Below are 18,574 nucleotides of genomic sequence, written 5' to 3'. Positions count from 1 at the left end.
CCTCTCCTAGCACACCCCAAAACAATGGTCTCTTGTCTCTTAGGCAGTTCCAGAGTTTTTCCCGGACTCCATCCCGGCTAGCTGTGGTGCACTAGCCTCCTTCAGGCTGTGTTCACACAGCCAACCCCAGTCCTCTCCCTGGGATCTGACCTCCGAAGCCCAAGCCTCAGCTCCCAGCCCTGACCTGTCCCGGCGGGTGAGCAGACAAGCCTCTCGGGCTGGTGAGTGCTGGTCGGCACTGATCCTCTGTGCAGGAATCTCTCCACTTTGCCCTCTGCACCCCTGTTGCTGCACTCTCCTCAGTGGCTCTGAAGATTCCCCCCTGCAACCCTCCATCTCCTCCAGTGAAGGGGCTTCCTACCGTGTGGAAACTTTTCCTCCTTCACAGCTCCCTCCCAGAGGTGCAGGTCCCGTCCCTATTCTTTTGTCTCTGTTTTTCCCTTTTTCTTTTGCCCTACCCAGGTACATGGGGAGTTTCTTGCCTTTTGGAAAGTCTGAGGTCTTCTGCCAATGCCCAGTAGGTGTTCTGTAGGAGTTGTTCCACATGTAGATGTATTTTTGATATATTTGTGGGGAGGAAAGTGATCTCCACGTCTTACTCCTCCGCCATCTTGAAGGTCCCCCTCGACAATTATTTTTTAATTAATTAATTAATTTATTTTTGGCTGTGTTGGGTCTTTGTTTCTGTGTGAGGGCTTTCTCTAGTTGTGGCAAGCGGGGGCCACTCTTCATCGCGGTGTGCGGGCTTCTCACTATCGCGGCCTCTCTTGTTACTGAGCACAGGCTCCAGATGAGCAGGCTCAGTAGTTGTGGCTCACGGGTCTAGTTGCTCTGCGGCATGTGGGATCTTCCCAGACCAGGGCTCGAACCTGTGTCCCCTGCATTGGAAGGCAGATTCTCAACCACTGCGCCACCAGGGAAGCCTGACAATTATTTTTTATTTAAGTTTTGCGAGACACGCTGATCTCTGAGAAGGCTAACATTTTGTTTGGTAAACAATTATAGAAGTCATTCCAGACAGAACTTTGAAAAACACAGGATCTTATAGCCCTTAACTGAATAGAATTGGAGGATGTTTTTGGTCTCGTTATTCAACTAACCTAAGCGAGAAAGAAAATAAATCAGTTTTTTGTGGCTAGGAATTACAAAGTAAATCACTCTTTCAAGTTTTTTCTTTTTTCCCTTCCCCCTTCCCATATCCTCAAGTCCATTCTCTAGTAGGTCTGTGTCTTTATTCCCGTCTTGCCCCTCAAGTTTTCTTAATACAGGTTGTTAATATAGAGATACCACAGATAGCTGCTCTATATTTAAATGTTTAAAAAATAGACTTTAAAAAAAATAGACTTTCGTTTTTGGGAGTTATATTTACAGAAACATTTGAGAGAGAATATAGAATATTCCCACGTACCCCAACAAACCTCCTCTAGTTTCCCCTGTTATTAATATCTTGCATTAGTGTAGTATATTTGCTAAAATTGGTGAGCCAGTATTGATACATAATTATTAACTAAAATCCATAGTTCAAATTAGAGTTCACTCTTCAAGTTGTACATTCCTTAGGTTTTGACAAATTTATAATGATGTATCTACCATTACAGTATCTTACAGAATAGCTCCACTGCTTTAAAAATCCCTAGTGCCCCACCTAGTCATCCTTCCCACCATTTTTCCTTCAAATTCAGAGCAACTACTGATCTTTTTACTGGCTCCATAGTTTTGGCTTTTCCAGGATGTTAAATACTTGGAATAATAAAATCTGTAGCATTGTCAGATTGACTTCTTTCACTCAGTAACATACATTTAAGCTTCCGCTATGTCTTTTCATGACTTGATAGCTAACTTCTTTTTCTTGCTTAATAATATTCTATCGTATGGGTGGGCCACAATTTGTTTATTCAATAATTTATTGAAGGGCATCTTGGTTGCATAATTTTGGCAATTATGAATAAAGCTGCCATAAACATTCATTTTCAGGTTTTTATGTAGTTATAAATTTTTAGCTCCTGTGGTTAAATTCCTTGGAGCACGATTGCTGGATCATATGGTAAAAGTATATTTTGTTTTGTCAGAAACTGCTGAACTGTTTTCAACGTAGCTGTACCATTTTGCATTCTGATCAGCAATGAATGAGAGTTCCTGTTGCTCCACATCCTCACCAGCATTTGGAGTTATCAGTGTTTTGGATTTTCACTATTTTAAACAGGTGTGTAATGGAATCTCATTGTTTTAATTTGCAATTTCCTAATGACATACAATGTTGAGCATCTTTTCATATGCTTACTAGCCATCTGTGTATCCTATTTGGTGAGACAGATCTTTTGCTCATCTTTTAATTGGGGAGCACTAATATTTTTGGTGCCCAAACCTGGGAGGATTAAAATTTTAAATTAATATTTGATGCCTCAGGACTGACATAAGCAAAAGCAAGTCTAATGATGCCCAGGGCAGAAGATTTGACCACAGGTAGATGACTGAGTATTGGAAGTCTGTGTCAATGAAAGAAAATGCTTCAGCGATGGGATGATATGAATGAGAGCTGTGTTACAGGGCTCATTCAAGTGCTGTGAGGTGTTAAGGAGACTTGTTCTCAAGTACATTCCAATTGTTGGGAGGAAGACATTAACCCGTTTTCTCTTGCTGCAATCAAATATTTAAATGTTTAATATTTAATTTACTCCTGCTCTAATCAAGAACCCTATGTTAAACATTCTTTCATTTGTTTAACAAATATTTATTAAGTGACTACTACGGTTAAGCACTGTTTCAGGTTCAGAAAATGCAGTGATGAATCACACATATATCCCTCAACTCAAGGAACTTACATTAAATTTGGATGGGTCCAACAATAAGCAGGTATTTCCATAAATAAATAAGACAGTTTCAGAAGAAGATAATTTTAAAAAGGAAAATGAATTAAATAAAATAGGATTAACGAGACAGAGGCTGGTTGGAAGAGGAATCTGATCAGAGAAGGCATCTCTGAGGAGGGGGCATTTGAACCAAACCCAAAAGAAGAATCAGGCATGGAAAGGTGATGGTGATAGGTGGAGACTTGGGCTGGAAGAGCGCTTTCCAAAACTGGAGGAACATGTGTGAAAGCCATGAAGTAGGGATAAACTAAGCATATTTGAGAAAAATAAGAAAAGCCAGTGTAGGTAGGGTGTGATGAGTGAACTGAGTGACTGGGGACAATTTCTCTAGTGGCACTTTGCCCAACTGATGGATCTTTTTTAAGAAAACAAACTAAAGCACTTAAAGAATTTCAGTTGCAAAATAAAATCTTCTCATACTAGCACTAAATTCAAACTTCAGAATAAACTAACAATGAAAAGTTCATGGTAGCACTTTCCCATAGGCAATTGGATATTAAAACAATAAATACTAAACCATAAAATGAGTATATGGATGTCTAACTGGATTCCAATGTTTCCCTAAATGACTATTATGGCAGACACTAAAATATTACCCAACAGCTATTTCTCACCTTTCCTAGTATAACCTTGAATTTGTTGGAGACAGCAAAGTCCCAGCTTGCTCTTTCAGTACCTCTTCCAGCTGAGGAAAACCATATGACACAGCCAATACCAGTAAGTCATCAACAAATTTTATGGGAAGCTGTGGAAAATCTGTTGATTTCCTGGTGAAAGAGCATGGAACAGAAGGGACTGCCTCCACTTCTACACCCCTTTTCCTCCCTTGAAGATTTTCTTGATGGATCCATCTGTAACAGCCAGCTATCTTGCAATCATTAGGCAACGAACCAGGTTTTCTGATAACAACGCCGTGCAGCTGAACCTAGGCAAGTAACAGCACATCTCCCAAATTCTGGTTGGGTAAGAAAGCAGTACATGGCTTCAAGATGAGTTGAGCTTTCTGTCACTCACAAACAAACACATTCCTAATTGCTACAACTATTTGATGCTTTTTGAAAATCAAATATCAAACAGTCACTTTTACATTTTTTTTTTTTTAATTTTGATATACACTGTGCTTGTGCTCTTGTGGTTACTCTGAGTTCCATGAACATAAACAGGAGGAGGCAACATTCATTGAGATCTTACCAGGAGCCGGATGAAGGTCTAAAAGCCAGATGTACTCATTACTTCAGCAACACTGTGCAGCTGGGGCATTAACATTCACATTTTGTCTCATGAGTGACAGAGTTAGGATCTAAATCCAGGTTCCAGGGCCTTGGCTGTAAATATTCTGTGGCACTCTCTCCTAGACTTAAGGAGCCGTTTCAGTACACAAGATTGAATGGACCAAGCTAATGAGATTTTATGTACAAACTCTGATTCCTTCAGAGTTGATGGAAAAAAGATAAATGTAGAGTGACTCTCTCCATAGCAATATACATGCTTACTGTATATATTCAAGTTCAGTATTTATACATACATATTTATCATTGTCCATATAATAGTTAGTTACTAGTTTCTCAGGAGAAAAATGAAATAAAATAACAATCCCAATGAAATGGCAAGTGTTAGCCTCACTGGAATTACAAATGGCTAAATAATACAATTTTTTTTCTTTTAGGAAGCTATTTTAACAAAAACACTGACAGAGTGTTAAGAGACCAAATTAGAAGGTAACGTGGTAATAAAGTTTATTGAACAGTGTGTGTGCTTCCGTTTGTTTTGCAAACTGAAATTTGAGAAAATATCTGTGCACAGTCACCTCAGCTATCAAATGCTTTTCTTGAGGTAAATGTTCCCTGTTGTTATAGCATAATTACAGAGCCCTGTGTACCTGTACTCAAGAATCTTATAACAATCTGCATTTCAAAGGAAACTAAGAGCCCAGCAACCTGCCCGTTCAAGCTCATACACTATTCAAAGAAGGAATTTGATAGTAAAAACTTTAAAAACATAAGATAATTGAGTTACAATAAATTTAAAAGAATTGTCTCATGTTTTACATGTTATTCTGTTACATGGGCTATAAAAGGCTGACATTTCTTTAACCATTAATACTCATTTATGAAATTTCCCATGAGTATGTGAATGCAATTAATAATAGCATTAGTACTAGCTGTACTCCTAAGATTTCCTCCTATTTCTGGTACCAATACCAGTTGATGGTGTTTTAGCAGTTCAATACTTCAAATACACAAAATATAAAATATCTAAACTCTTATCGAGACAACCTGGACAGATTTCACACAATCTTAGCATTCAAACCAATTCATCAAGTGTGTTAGATTTACAGCCTACTCCATGGAGGTCTCTGCTTGGTCTTCACTCTCAGAGAGATGTCCCTTACACCCTGAATAAAATAGCAACCAGCTCCCAACTCCTCACTTTTTGTCTAATTTATCTTCAGAGAACCTAAAGTTATATAGATATTTGTTTACATGCTTATTGTCTATCACCCCTCCGGAATGTAAGACTTTGCCCGTTCTCGGCTAACTTAGGACCTTGAACAGGGTTGGGTTTACAGTGGTTGTTCATTAAATGCTTGCTGAAATAACCAATGAATGCACATTCTTGATTTTTTACTCTGAACTAATTATTCAAAAATGATACTGACAATGTATTGATAACGGCTGACTCATCCAACATTTATGTCAATGTGACCACCATAAGATCTAATGAGCATTTTTTCCTGAAGAAATCCCTTCTTCCTCATGTGTGATATCATAGCTTACTTTTGACAACACTACAAGCACATTTGTCAAATTAAATGCTTTTTCATAATTATTTTGATAACACAAGTCATTGATGCTATATTGAAAGAAACAAACAGTACGCTCATTATATTTTATTCAAATATAATGTAACTTAGAAAGGACTATATAATTATTATACAGGATTCCATTCTAAAAGTTCACCATGAGGACTGGGGCAATATTTACCAGCATAATAGTTAAACCCAGGTGAAACATAATTATCTTTGTTCTTTCTTACCATTTTGCAACCAAAATCTAACAAATTACTTTTTCCTATGAAGGAAAAGCAGAAAAAGTGATTAACAAAAAAACTTTCTGATGGGAGCATTTACTCTTCCTTGAAACTGGAAATGGATGTATGATGCAAATTACAAGAGTGTCTCTCCATAGAGTGGGATATAAACACTATTCAATATGGAACATTTAACAGGATACGTAATAAAACATCAGAGGAGAAAACAGAATTTATTCATTAAAACAGAGGTTTCGCAAAGCCACACCTGAGCCTCTGTATTGAATCCTGACCCAGAAAAATGGGCCTTCAAGTTAGGACTCAGAAGAAAAGTCACTTTTAGTCAAGTCTGATCATTAGCCTCATGTACTAGATCACTCCCTCTTGACTTGTTTCAAGTTTCACAATTTACAACAGCTATCCTTTCCAATTTATATTTAGCTGTTGTGACCATTTCCTAGTTTTATTAAAAATGAGTAGTGGTTTCATATTTTGCCTGTTTTTGAAACATATTTACTCGGTTTGCTTTTGATTGTTTCAGAGATGACAATGGAAGTTGAAATCTCTTTGCTCTGATATACTGAACCAGAAGATCATGGGCCTCATTTAATTTAAATTAACAGTTTAAAAGAAAACATGATTTGTTTATAAAATATATAGAAAATTCCATTGTCTATTGTGACTATTTTTACACCCATATCTATATCTATAAATAACATAAATTGGAAGTTGTCTGTATGGTACTACATTTAAACAAAACACACATGAAAATGAACTCTTGAGCGTTTAAAAATGTATCTATTGTTGTCTTTGCAGTTGTTCATTTTGTTTTTATGTGTTATATAACAAAATAGCAAGGTGAGAGCAAGGGTATCTCGTCACAAATAACCCATTGCAAATCTTCTTTCTATTCACAGAAATAAAATATCCAATTAGATGTAGAGAAAAGGGAAACTTCCTGCACTGTTAGAAGGAATGTAAATTGGTACAACCACTATGGAAAACAGTATGGTGATTTCTCAAAAAATTAAAATAGAAGTATTTATCCAAAGAATATTTATTTAAAATAGAAGTATTTATCCAAAGAAAGCAAAAACATTAATTAGAAAAGATATATGCATCCTTATGTTAATTCCAGCATTACTTACATTGGCCTACATATTGAAGCAATCTAATTGTCTATCAACAGATGAATGGATAAAGAAGATGTGGTACACACACACACATACACACATACTATATATGTATATATATATATATACATATATATATATACACATATATACACACACACACACACACATATATATAATGAAATATCACTCAGCCATAAAAAAGATTGAAATCTTGCCATTTGGGACAACATGGGTGGACATAGAGGGTATTATGTTAAGTGAAATAAGTCAGACAGAGAAAGATAAATACTGTATGATTTCACTCATGTGTGGAATCTAAAAAACAAAATGAATGAACAAACATAACAAAACATAAACAGTGTTATAGATACAGAGAACAAACGAATGTTTGCCAGAGGGGAGAGGGGTGGGGGAAAGAAAGTAATAGGTGAGGGAGATCAAGAAGTACAAACTTCCAGTCTCAAAATAAATGAGTCATGAGTATGAAATATACAGTGTAAGGATTACAGTCAATAAATATGTAATATATGTAATATCTTTGTATGGTGACATATCATAACTAGACTTATCCTGGAGGCCAGTTTGAAATATATAGAAATATATAATCACTATGTTGTATAACAGGAACTAACATAATGTTGTAGGTCAATTATATTTCAAAACCAAACAAACTCATAAGAAAAGAGATCAGATTTGTGCTTACCAGAGGCAGTGGGTGTCTGGTGGGGGGAGAGAGAATTGGAGGAGGGCAGTCTAAAGGTACAAACTTCCATCTGTAACATAAATAAGTACCAAGGATGTAATATACAACATGATGAATATAATCAACACTGCTGTATGTTATATGCGAAAATTAAGAGAGTAAGTTCTGAGTTCTCATCACAAGAAAATTTTTTCTTCTATTTCTTTAATTTTTTACCTATATGAGATGATGGATGTTTACTAAACTTTCTGTGATAACCACTTCATGGTGCACATAAGTCAAATCATTACACTGTGTGCCTTAAACTTATACAGTGCTGTATGTCAATTATATCTCAGTAAAAGTGGAAGAAAAAATAATCTAAAAAAAGATGTTTTATACATACACACACACAATGGACTACTACATAGTCATAAAAAGAATTAAATCTTGACATTTGTGACAACATGGATGGACCTTGGGGGTATTATGATAAATGAAATCAGTCAGACAAAGACAAATGCTGTATGATTTCACTCATATGTAGAATCTATAAAACAAAACAAATGAACAAACAAAACAAAACAAAACGCATAGATACAGAGAATAGATTTATTGTTTCCAGAAGGAAGGAGTATTGGAGGGTGGGTAATATGGGTGAAGGGGATCAAGAGGTACTAACATCCAGTCATAAAATAAATAAGTCATGGGGATATAATATACAGCATAGTGACTATAGTTAATAATATTTTCCTGCAAATTGGAAAGTTGCTAAAAAAAAGTAAATTTTAAAAGTTCTCATCACAAAAAAAGAAACAAATTTTGTAACTGCATGGTGACAGATGGTAACTAGACTTATGGTGGTCATTTCACAATGTATACAAATGTCAAATTACGATGTTGTAAAACTAAAACAAATAGAATGTTGTATGTTATTACATTTCAATAAAACAAATATCATTAATAATTTTATATGGCTTATATCTGTAATTGTTTTCAATATGTTGTCTTACATAAAATATACTATTAAAACTAAAATCGCCTGTTCTTTTTATTTTTATAAAAATTTAAAATTATATATGTGGTCCACATTTGTGCTGGTTTGATATTTGTTTTGTATGGTTCTAGTTTAGAGTGTGAGGGTAAAGAAAGAAGAAAAAAGCTGCAATGACTGATCCAAGAAACACCCCTTTACTTAGAGGTAGGGTATTAATTTCTGAAACCCAAGTAAATATGGTATTTCAAGAAGTAGAGAATAATCAAATGTATAAAATGATGATTATGAGTCAAGTAAGATTAGAACGGAGAAATGGACATTGGTTCTGGTGATTCTGAGGTCACTGCCGACTTTGACAAGAATTAGTTCAGAAGAACTATGGGGATGAAATCTAGACTGGAGTGAGCTCAAGAGAGGTGGGAGGAATGAAACTGAAGAACTCTTAAAATGGATCAGAGAAATCCGACTGGAGCTCAACGAGTATGTGGGATTAAGACAGGTGTTAATATTTTATGTCTGCATGTTGATAGGAAAAAGTGATAAGTAGAAGAGACAAGAGATTATTCCTGTAGTGATACGTCAGACAGAGAACAAGAAATTGTCTTAATGAATTTACTGACTTAATTTTGATATTTACCTACTTCAATTTGAAGAAATGCTGAAGAGAAACAAACTTTTAACAATTATAGTAAGTTTCTGAATATTTGCATTTAGGGAAAAGAGCATGAGCTTTGAAGTCCAAAAATTCCTTTGTCTGAATCACAGCTCTACTACTCATTAATTATGTGCCACTGGACAAATAGTAGGTAGGGAATCGAACAACTGAACAAGGAGACAGAGGCAAGCCTAAAATAGGAGATCCGATATTTCATCCATAGTAACTGAAAAAAAAGATGGAATATATAGGGATAGAAGCAAATTTGTTGCTAAATCTTGCATAGGAAGATACAGTGTTCTCTTGACTTCAGTGACTTAATATTCCATTTTATGTCTTTTAGCTAATTTGCCACTTTTTACTACAAGAATGCTGTGCTAAATAGCCTTCCAGCTAAAGTTATATCTGCATATTTGATAATTTTATTAAGATAAACTACAAGAAATTACAGTGTGAGAAAATATGTATTTATATAACTTTTAATACAATGTTAAAGAGTTCAAGAAAAATTTAAGATTTAATTCTCACTAAGTGTGCATAAAAGTGCCTTTTCCAAGAACCCTTACAAACAATGGTGATATGATTAAAGAGCTACTTCTGTAAAAAAAATTTAACTACTGTAAAAATATTTTGGTTGCTTTTTAAATTGAGAATTTGATGAAATTCCTGAAGCTTCTTCCCACAAAAGTAAAAATGCATTCAAAAATTTGTATTCAATATCAGAAGGTGCTGTGACTTCAGTCTTAACCCACCTTTTCTCATTTTGATATATTGGGATACTAGGATGAAAATAAAATAAACTAAAAAACATTTTATAAGTCACTCCTATATGATATTGTATATGAGGTATGTGAAATTAAGCACAAAAATACAGACAGAAATAAAAAACATGGTTAGTAATTTATGTGAATATCCATTACCGCATTCTAAAACTAGTGGCAATAACCAGTGGAAAAGAAAAATTTGTTGTTTGACCTCTGTTTCAATTTCACAGTGGTAAAATTAGGGTATAGATCTGTGTCACACCAACAGAGGCCTTTGTCAGAAGGCAAAGCAAAGATGGGTCTTTGTAAATACATATGGGTATTAGAATTGTAATTATGCATAATTTCAGTTACCTCATGCACTTGAATAAACTCAAAAGAGTCTTGAGAAACAGTTGTCTGTCCATGTACTGAGACAGTATTTTAGAGTTCTCTAATTAATTAGAGGCACAGTGACTATTTTGAATTATGAACTTGGAAATGAAGTGAGAATGATGATGAATTGCTAAGCAGTGTTGAACATTCCAGGTCTAGTGATTATAATCTCCTTAGATAGAGGGACTTAAAGTATTTTAAGTATTTTAATAGGTAATAGTATAAAAATTGGTAAAGTAGAAATTAAAATATTGCACATTTCAAGGCATATCATGAAAAAATGAGAGCTAAGTATGGTGATAAATTGCTGGGGTTGTATGTACTGTAGAGAATATCAAGAGGAAACATTTACATATTCTGAAATGCTGGAGGATAGATTCAGTGTTTAGAATGAAATGCCCAGCCCCTGTCAACTGGAGTTGGTTGCATCTAAGAGATTGTTTTACTTGTGGCATTTTAAAGTAATTTTCCTATGTTCTCTTAGATACCTCTGAGGTGGGGACAGAAAAATAGCATTTTTGAGTGCCTCCTTATTACTAGGCATCCTTTGGGTTGACCTTTACATATGATACCACCTGTAATCTGTTAACTCTTCCTCTCGTTGAGATTGATTCCCATCTTGCAAATGAAGAAACCAAGGCTCTAGAAGATTAAGCGATTTTGCCCACTGTAGACAATTAATTGGTGATGCTGATACTTGAACAAAGTAGCACAACTGACAATTCAAGAAAACTTTGTCAAAATCCAAAGTTCATCCTCATTTTTTAAGCCATGAAGGTTTAACACAGGCACCTAACTTTATTTTGAGATTCTACTCAGTCTCTACACTAAGATGGGTGAACTTCAACTGGAACATAATATCCCTAAACTACGTTTGAACTTTACAGGACATTGGCATTTAAATCTCTAACTGGGGACATGTATACTAACCCAAAACATAGTTCACTATTGCTATCAAAATAAAGTCTGAGCATTGCTGCTGCCTATTTTCTTGTATAGTCATATGTCCTTCATATCATAGCTCCAGACACACTGAATTACTTCCAGTCACCTGAGCATGCCATGGTCTCACCAACCTATCCGGTTCCCGAGGCCTGAAACACGCCTCTCTCTAACATCAAACAGATCCCTCTACCAACTGCTACTCACTCTTATTTATTATTGACTTTCTACACAAAATCTTCTCTGACATTTATAGACCGAGATTTCTGTCCCTCTTTTTTGTTCCTATAATATTCCAAATGCACCCTTTTGTGTCATTTAATATCCTGCATTTTAATTGTCTGCTTGCCTCTCTTTCTCACTAGACTTCAAACACTTTGAAAGGTAGAAGGACCACCTAGTCATTAAAGCATTCTACTTTGTTGAGGCCTTAACACTGACATGTAAATTAAGTATACTTTAATTATATTAATATACAGTACATATATAACTAAGTGAATGGAGCAAACCTATTTGCCTGCCGAAAGAAAAAAATAAATGAACCCTTTTTATCAATGGCTCCACTGTATTAAACTCCAGCTCATCTAGAATCATTAATTAAGAATGACTGATGTGAAAGAATCATAAAAAAGAAAAATAATTTAAACAAAAATAATTCTAATATTCATAATACTGAAATAAAATGATAATTATTGTTAGCATAATGATAGAGTTATTACAGTTTTCTGTCCATACATGTATTTGGAAAGTTATGATCATAACTTAAATCCAATTTTATGTTCTGATTTTTTAATGTTATAATATTTACCCATATTAAAAGCTGTTTAGAGAGGGCTTTAAGTTAAATGAAGTGAGTAGGGGTGGGGAGGATCCACAGAGTATGCACTTTCAAAAACCTCAGTTGGACAGTAGGGGAGAAAAAATATTTTTTCTTCTACCCTTCTGAATTCTTACATACATGGGAGACACCCAGGGAAAAATGAGTAACTCTCTAAGGTGGCTTAAAATTCTGGCTTAAATATCATCTTAACAGGCAAAGAGGAAGGGAAATGTAGGCTTCTTAGGGGATAGTAAATGTTTTTAAAAAATGAATAGACCTTTAAAAGAATAGATGAAAGATGTGACAGCTTGTGACAAAGTTTGTCTGGGTGTGGTGTCTACTTCTGGTCCCTTCTCTTGTTTTGAGTCTATCTTCCCTGGTTGATGAAACTCCAGGGGAGAGAATCTGTATCAACTGAGCTCCTTTTGTAGAATCTGTTTTTAGGCAGATAAGGGGAGTCCGGAGAAAGCCTCTCTCTGAATTTGCTGTTTTTCAAGAGCCTACAGCTCAAAATAATTAATAAGGCAAAGTGGCATATTTTAGGTGGCATATTCTGTTACCCTTCAGTATTACTGAGACTAATAATTTGTATTCTCCTCTGCAGCTCAAATTTGTATTTGTACAACACTTTATGTAAAGGAGAGGCTCACAAATGGAAATGAAAACTTCTTGTAAGCTATGTTTCTACTTAAAGTCTGAGATTGTCTATTTTTTTAATTGAGAAAATGTTTTATTTCTTATTTTATATTTTTTTTAACAGTAGGTCCTTGTTGGTTGTCTATTTTATGCCATCTTTACCAGCACTGAGTCAACTTGCTTTTTGAACAACAAAAACAAAAATCTTACGAAGAGTATTAAGAATCCTAAAGCAAAGATTTCAGAGGGAACAATACATAAACTGTTGTTTCCAAAGCGGAAAAAATATTTCAGTGTTGTCAGTAAAGATAAATATGGCTGAGTGGCTGAAAATCCCCTTGAAATCAGTCTTTATGTTTAGATTCAAACATGATAAATGTCTGTGCCTTTTGGAGATGAATTACCTTGCTAGCATTATATAATAAGTTGTGTGCATGAAAAAAGAAGTGAGCTAAGTGAATCTGTCCCTCATCTGGAAGTGTGGTTTCCCTGAAATTGATTTACATTTGAATGAAAACAAGGGAATTATGCACAGAAGGATTCATTATAAAAAGAATCTCTTGCCCTCGGCATTTGGAAAGCAAAATCCTTTTAAGTATTATTCTTAAATAAGTAATGAGGCATTTATTGTAATTCAAAACCAAACAACATCCTGTGGAAGAACTGGGGAAGGGCGGAGTGAGGTGCAAAGAACTGATGTCATGTGACTGTTTCTGGGACTTGCTCCACTGCTCACTTGCCTTAAGGCTTTAAACAGTCAACTAACCTCATTGAACCCCTGCATCTGTGTATATGTGAGGTTTACATGAAGAGAAAAAAAGAGACAATGTATGGAAACATGCTTTGAAAACTAGAAATTTCTATATGAATATTAGTGTAATTACTAACATTGTCTAAAAGGAGTCCCTTACTGTTTATCTATCTTACAAAATAAGCAGGAATATCAGTCTCCAAATTATATAGGTGTTGCTTGGATATATAAAATGAAGCATGTGCCTGTGAAGTTAAGGTATCATACTAGGCACTTTGTACACTGTGGGTGGGGTGGCAGGATGTAGACAGTATGCAGTTTCAAAGAGCTGATTTGCATTCCTGAGATTTCTGACTTCCCCTCTTCTCTGCAGTCCCAAGAACAATGAACTCCCTTGACAAAGATTCTTTGCTTGACCAAACTTTAGACAGGCCTTGAACCTTCTCCTAGGTCCATCTGTGCACCTCCTCATAAAATCCAGTTTTAGCAGGAAGCCTGCTAAGTCTGTTAAACAGACCCCCCTGGCCCTTGATATCTAATCATCCTGGATATTTGAAGAGGTTCGCCATCCTCCACTACACCTCACACCCCCAGCACACACCCCCGCCCCCCGCCAGGTGATATCTGATAACCTTGGCCTAGCTTTAGCAAGAATTCCATTAGGTTGGTTTAGCCAGAGTACCCCTATGACTTAGACATGTCCTCCTAGTAATTTTCCATACTCTAAGCTCCACCCTGATTCTTGGCTATAAATTCTGACTTGCCCATATTGTATTTGAGCCCAGTTCTGTACTGAAGTCTCTTTTCCCCTATTGCAATATTCCTGAATAAATCTGTTTTTACCACTTTAATTACTATCCAACTCTAGCTTTTCTTTGGCACCATTCAATCCAAGGATCTGTTTGGGGTCAAGTGAACAAACACACCAAGTAATAAATAGGCTTAGTCAAAAACATGCAATACAGCATGTGAGCAGCCTGGAATTTATGGACACTTGAAAATGAGCGATGCCTTTGGAAGTGTTCCTAATCAAAATGGGAGAACAGAACTGGCTTCTCAGCAACCAGTTCAAGCCTCTGACTGCTTCTAGAAGTTTTTGAGCAATTAATACTCTTATGAGTAACTACAGTGAAAAAGAATAAGAAATTATTGGTATGAAGGGGTACTGCAAAGCATCTATTAGAGGAAGAGTCTGCCCCACCCAAATTAGAGGTGGGCATCAGATGGCAGAGCATCCGAATAAACGTACTATGAAGAAAAACGTAATAGAACAGCAGTGGATAAAATATTTGGGAAAGACTGTACTATGTGCTACAGGGTCTGAATGCAGGTTTTATTCCTTTATTAAAGAAAAACACTGGGGACTTCCCTGGTGGCACAGTGGTTAAGAATCCACCTGCCAATGCAGGGGACACAGGTTCGAGCCCTGGTCAGGGAAGATCCCACATGCCACGGAGCATTTAAGCCTGTGCGCCACAACTACTGAGCCTGCGCTCTAGAGCCCGTGAGCCACAACTACTGAGCCCACGTGCTGCAACTACTGAAGCCCGCACGCCTAGAGCCTGTGCTCCACAACAAGAGAAGCCACTGCAATAAGAAGTCTGCGCACCGCAACGAAGAGCAGCCCCTGCTCGCCGCAGCTAGAGAAAGCCTGCGCGCAGCAACGAAAATAAATAAATAAAATAAATAAATAAAATAATTTAAAAAAAAAAAAAAGAAAGAAAAACACTGGATCTTCTTGCCTCTTTAATTATTGTTTTCAGCCTGCCTGAACTTGACAGGGATCTTTCTGCTGCAGCAAATTAACACAAGTCAACCCACTTTAAAGAAAAAATGGAATTTCTTGACTCTCATTGAAAAGACCATGTATGGACTTCAAGTATGAAAATCTTCAGGTGTAGTTGAATGCAGGAAGTCAGACAATATCCTTTGGATTTACTAGATGTTTATCTTTCATCTTTTCTCTTCACCAGCTTCAGTAGCAGGAAGGCTCTCTCTCCATGGAAAGGCTAAATACCTGCTGAAAGTTCCTAAATCACATCCTCCAAATTTAGTAACTCTAGTAGAAAGAAACTGTCTTTTTTCTCCAGTAATTCCTGCAAAAGTTTTGAGATTCAAACTGATGTATTCTGCAGAAAAAAAGAAAAAAAAGAAAGGAAGGTAGGAAGGTAGGAAGGAAGGAAGGAAGGAAGGAAAGAAGAGAAAATCTGCGACACCAATTCCTTCTCTCTATTCCCACCAGGCTACCTAATGATTCTGATTCCAATTTACAATATGTGGGGTTTTTTTCCCCACACCAACAAGCAATTCTCAGACACCAGCTGGGAGTCCTACAATTCAACTCAATTCTAACACTGTGGACATGGAGATTGCATCAGATTCCACAGGTTAAGGTTTCAGTGCTACAAGACAGCCCCCTACTTCAGATGCCAATTGCACGTCCAGGTTGTCATAGGTTGAAAGTTCCAATGGCCCCCCTCTTTAGGTTTGATTAATTTGCTAGAGCAGCTCACAGAACTCAGAGAAATATTTTACTTACTAGATCACCAGTTTATTATAAAAGTGCATAACTCAGGAACAGCCAGAAGGAAGAGCTGCATAGGACAAGGTATGGGGAAAGGGCACAGAGTTTCCATGCCCTCTGTTAGCGCACCACTCTCCCCAAATCTCCACGTGCCCACCAACCTGGAAGCTCTCCAAACTCCATCCTTTTAAGTTTTTATGGAGGCTTCATTACATAGGCATGATTGATTAAATCATTGGTGACTGGTGGTAGATTCAACCTCTATTTCCTCTCCCCTCCCCAGAGATCAGGGGAGTGGGGCTGAAAGTTCCAGTCCTCCAACAATACAGTTGGTCCCTTTGGCAACCAGCCCCCATCCTTTTGTGCTGTCCCAAAGTCACCTCATTAACATAAACTCAGGTGTGGTTGAAAAAGGTTTATGAATATCGAGACACCTTTATCACTCTTACCACTTAGTAAATTCCAAAATATTTAGAACCTATGTGCCAGGAACAAGAGAAAGACCAAATACATATTTCTTATCATAAATCACAATATCACACTGCCTCTTTTTTTTATTCCTTTGTTGCAATGAGTAATAAACCCAACTTGTTCAATTATATGTATATCTCTAGTAGTCATTGGATAGAGGGTATTGACACCAGAAAAAAAAATCTACTGACTTCATAATTGTGTTCTCATCATTAAAGAGGGACCATTAACTTTATCTCTGATAAAGTAATTATAATGAGCCTTCCTATGTTAGACCCCACAGTGTCTCTGGAATATGTCTTTTGTTCACACTAAAAAAATTAGTGTATATTTTATACAAAATATGTTGTAACCCCCCGCAGTATTTAGTAAGTATGTAGCAAAATGCTAAAAATGTGATGATGGTGTGAGATGATAGATTACAAAATATAGAGGAAGGCCAATTTTTAAAAAATCAAAAGGAAAAGCAGTAACAATTTTCTTTAATATTGCTTGAAAATACTCTTTATCTAGATTTTCACATTCTATTTTTTTTTCTTCTAAGCAAATAACAAAGTGGCAAATCTTCAAAACCAGTGTTTTTAATAGAAAACCCCAACAGATTGCCAAGGCAAAATGAACTCATAGATGTAGTCTGAGTATTTAAATATATTAATGTGTTTTCAATGAATTTCAATATTGTTAATTTTTATGGCTCAACTTGACCCAATTGAGATATAATTAGCCTAAAGATCAGAGGCTGGCTTCAAGCTTTGATCCTTACTAAGAATAAATTCTTATCAAATTCTTCTGTTCTTTATTCCACATAAAAAACAAATGTCTACTTCTGAGAACTATTTCATAAACATCTGTTTGGATTTTTATTATTTTTTGTGAGATTAATACCTAATGTAATTCTAAACCAATGTTCTCAAAATGCTAATCCTTTTAAATGCACTGAGAAAATTTTGAGGACCTAAATATTTGAGTATTAATCCTTATTGAAACAGTACTATTGTCCTTGTATACACCAAAACAATCACAATCTTGACAATGTAATATATTTTCATTATACTTTTTTTTAATAAATTTATCTATTTTATTTTTGTCTGCGTTGGGTCTTTGTTGCAGTGCGCGGGCTTCTCATTGCGAGGGCTTCTCTTGTAAGGACATCTTACACAGAACAGCAGCCATATGACAAGATTAAGAGGAAATAACTGGGGTCAGTGAATAAGCACTCTGTCTATATGAACATAACTATAAGTAATGTATGACTAACATTAAGGAACAATCGTAGCATAACAAAGAATTCTGGTAATAAAACATATCTTGGGTGAAAGTTGACATTATGGTGTATATTAGGAGGAAATTCTACAGTTCTGCTTATATGCTCAGTTACTGAATGGTGTTAAGTACTTCTTGTGATAACTTTGTTAGATCAACCAAATTGCACTGATGGGGCAATGAGTGTGACAAAAGTGTTCTGGGTCACTGCCAGTGTCTCCATAGTTCAAGTTCACCTTGAAAGTTGGTTTGGCCGACACTATGGATATGATAGATCCCAGGCTGCTACTTCTGAATTAAATGCCATTTTGAATTCAAAAGTTGTTGGTTTGGTTTTTCTTTTAATATTCAGCAAATGCTAAGGCATAGAAACTTTCTTTATCCCAGTCAAGGAAATAAGGGGTGTAAACAGATGTTGGAAAGTTTTTAATGTACTTCCATAAAAATTTAAGAAGAGGAGTCATGACATGGTTAAGTCTGTTATGTGGCTGTAGAAATTTTGTAACTCCTCAAGATCTCAATAACAAGAGTTAATGGATCTTTATTTTCATGGTTCTCTAATTTTACGACTCAGCTGTTGCCACATGCTCCTTCTTCCTATCCCGTTACCAACTAGTTTCTTCTGCTTATAATCCTTTATATTAGATTTGTCTTTACC

Source organism: Eubalaena glacialis, chromosome 10 (genome assembly GCF_028564815.1).
Source record: "Eubalaena glacialis isolate mEubGla1 chromosome 10, mEubGla1.1.hap2.+ XY, whole genome shotgun sequence".
NCBI classification, from domain to species: domain Eukaryota; kingdom Metazoa; phylum Chordata; class Mammalia; order Artiodactyla; family Balaenidae; genus Eubalaena; species Eubalaena glacialis.
The sequence above is the reverse complement of the archived record's forward strand: the minus strand, read 5'-3'. Positions refer to the sequence as shown.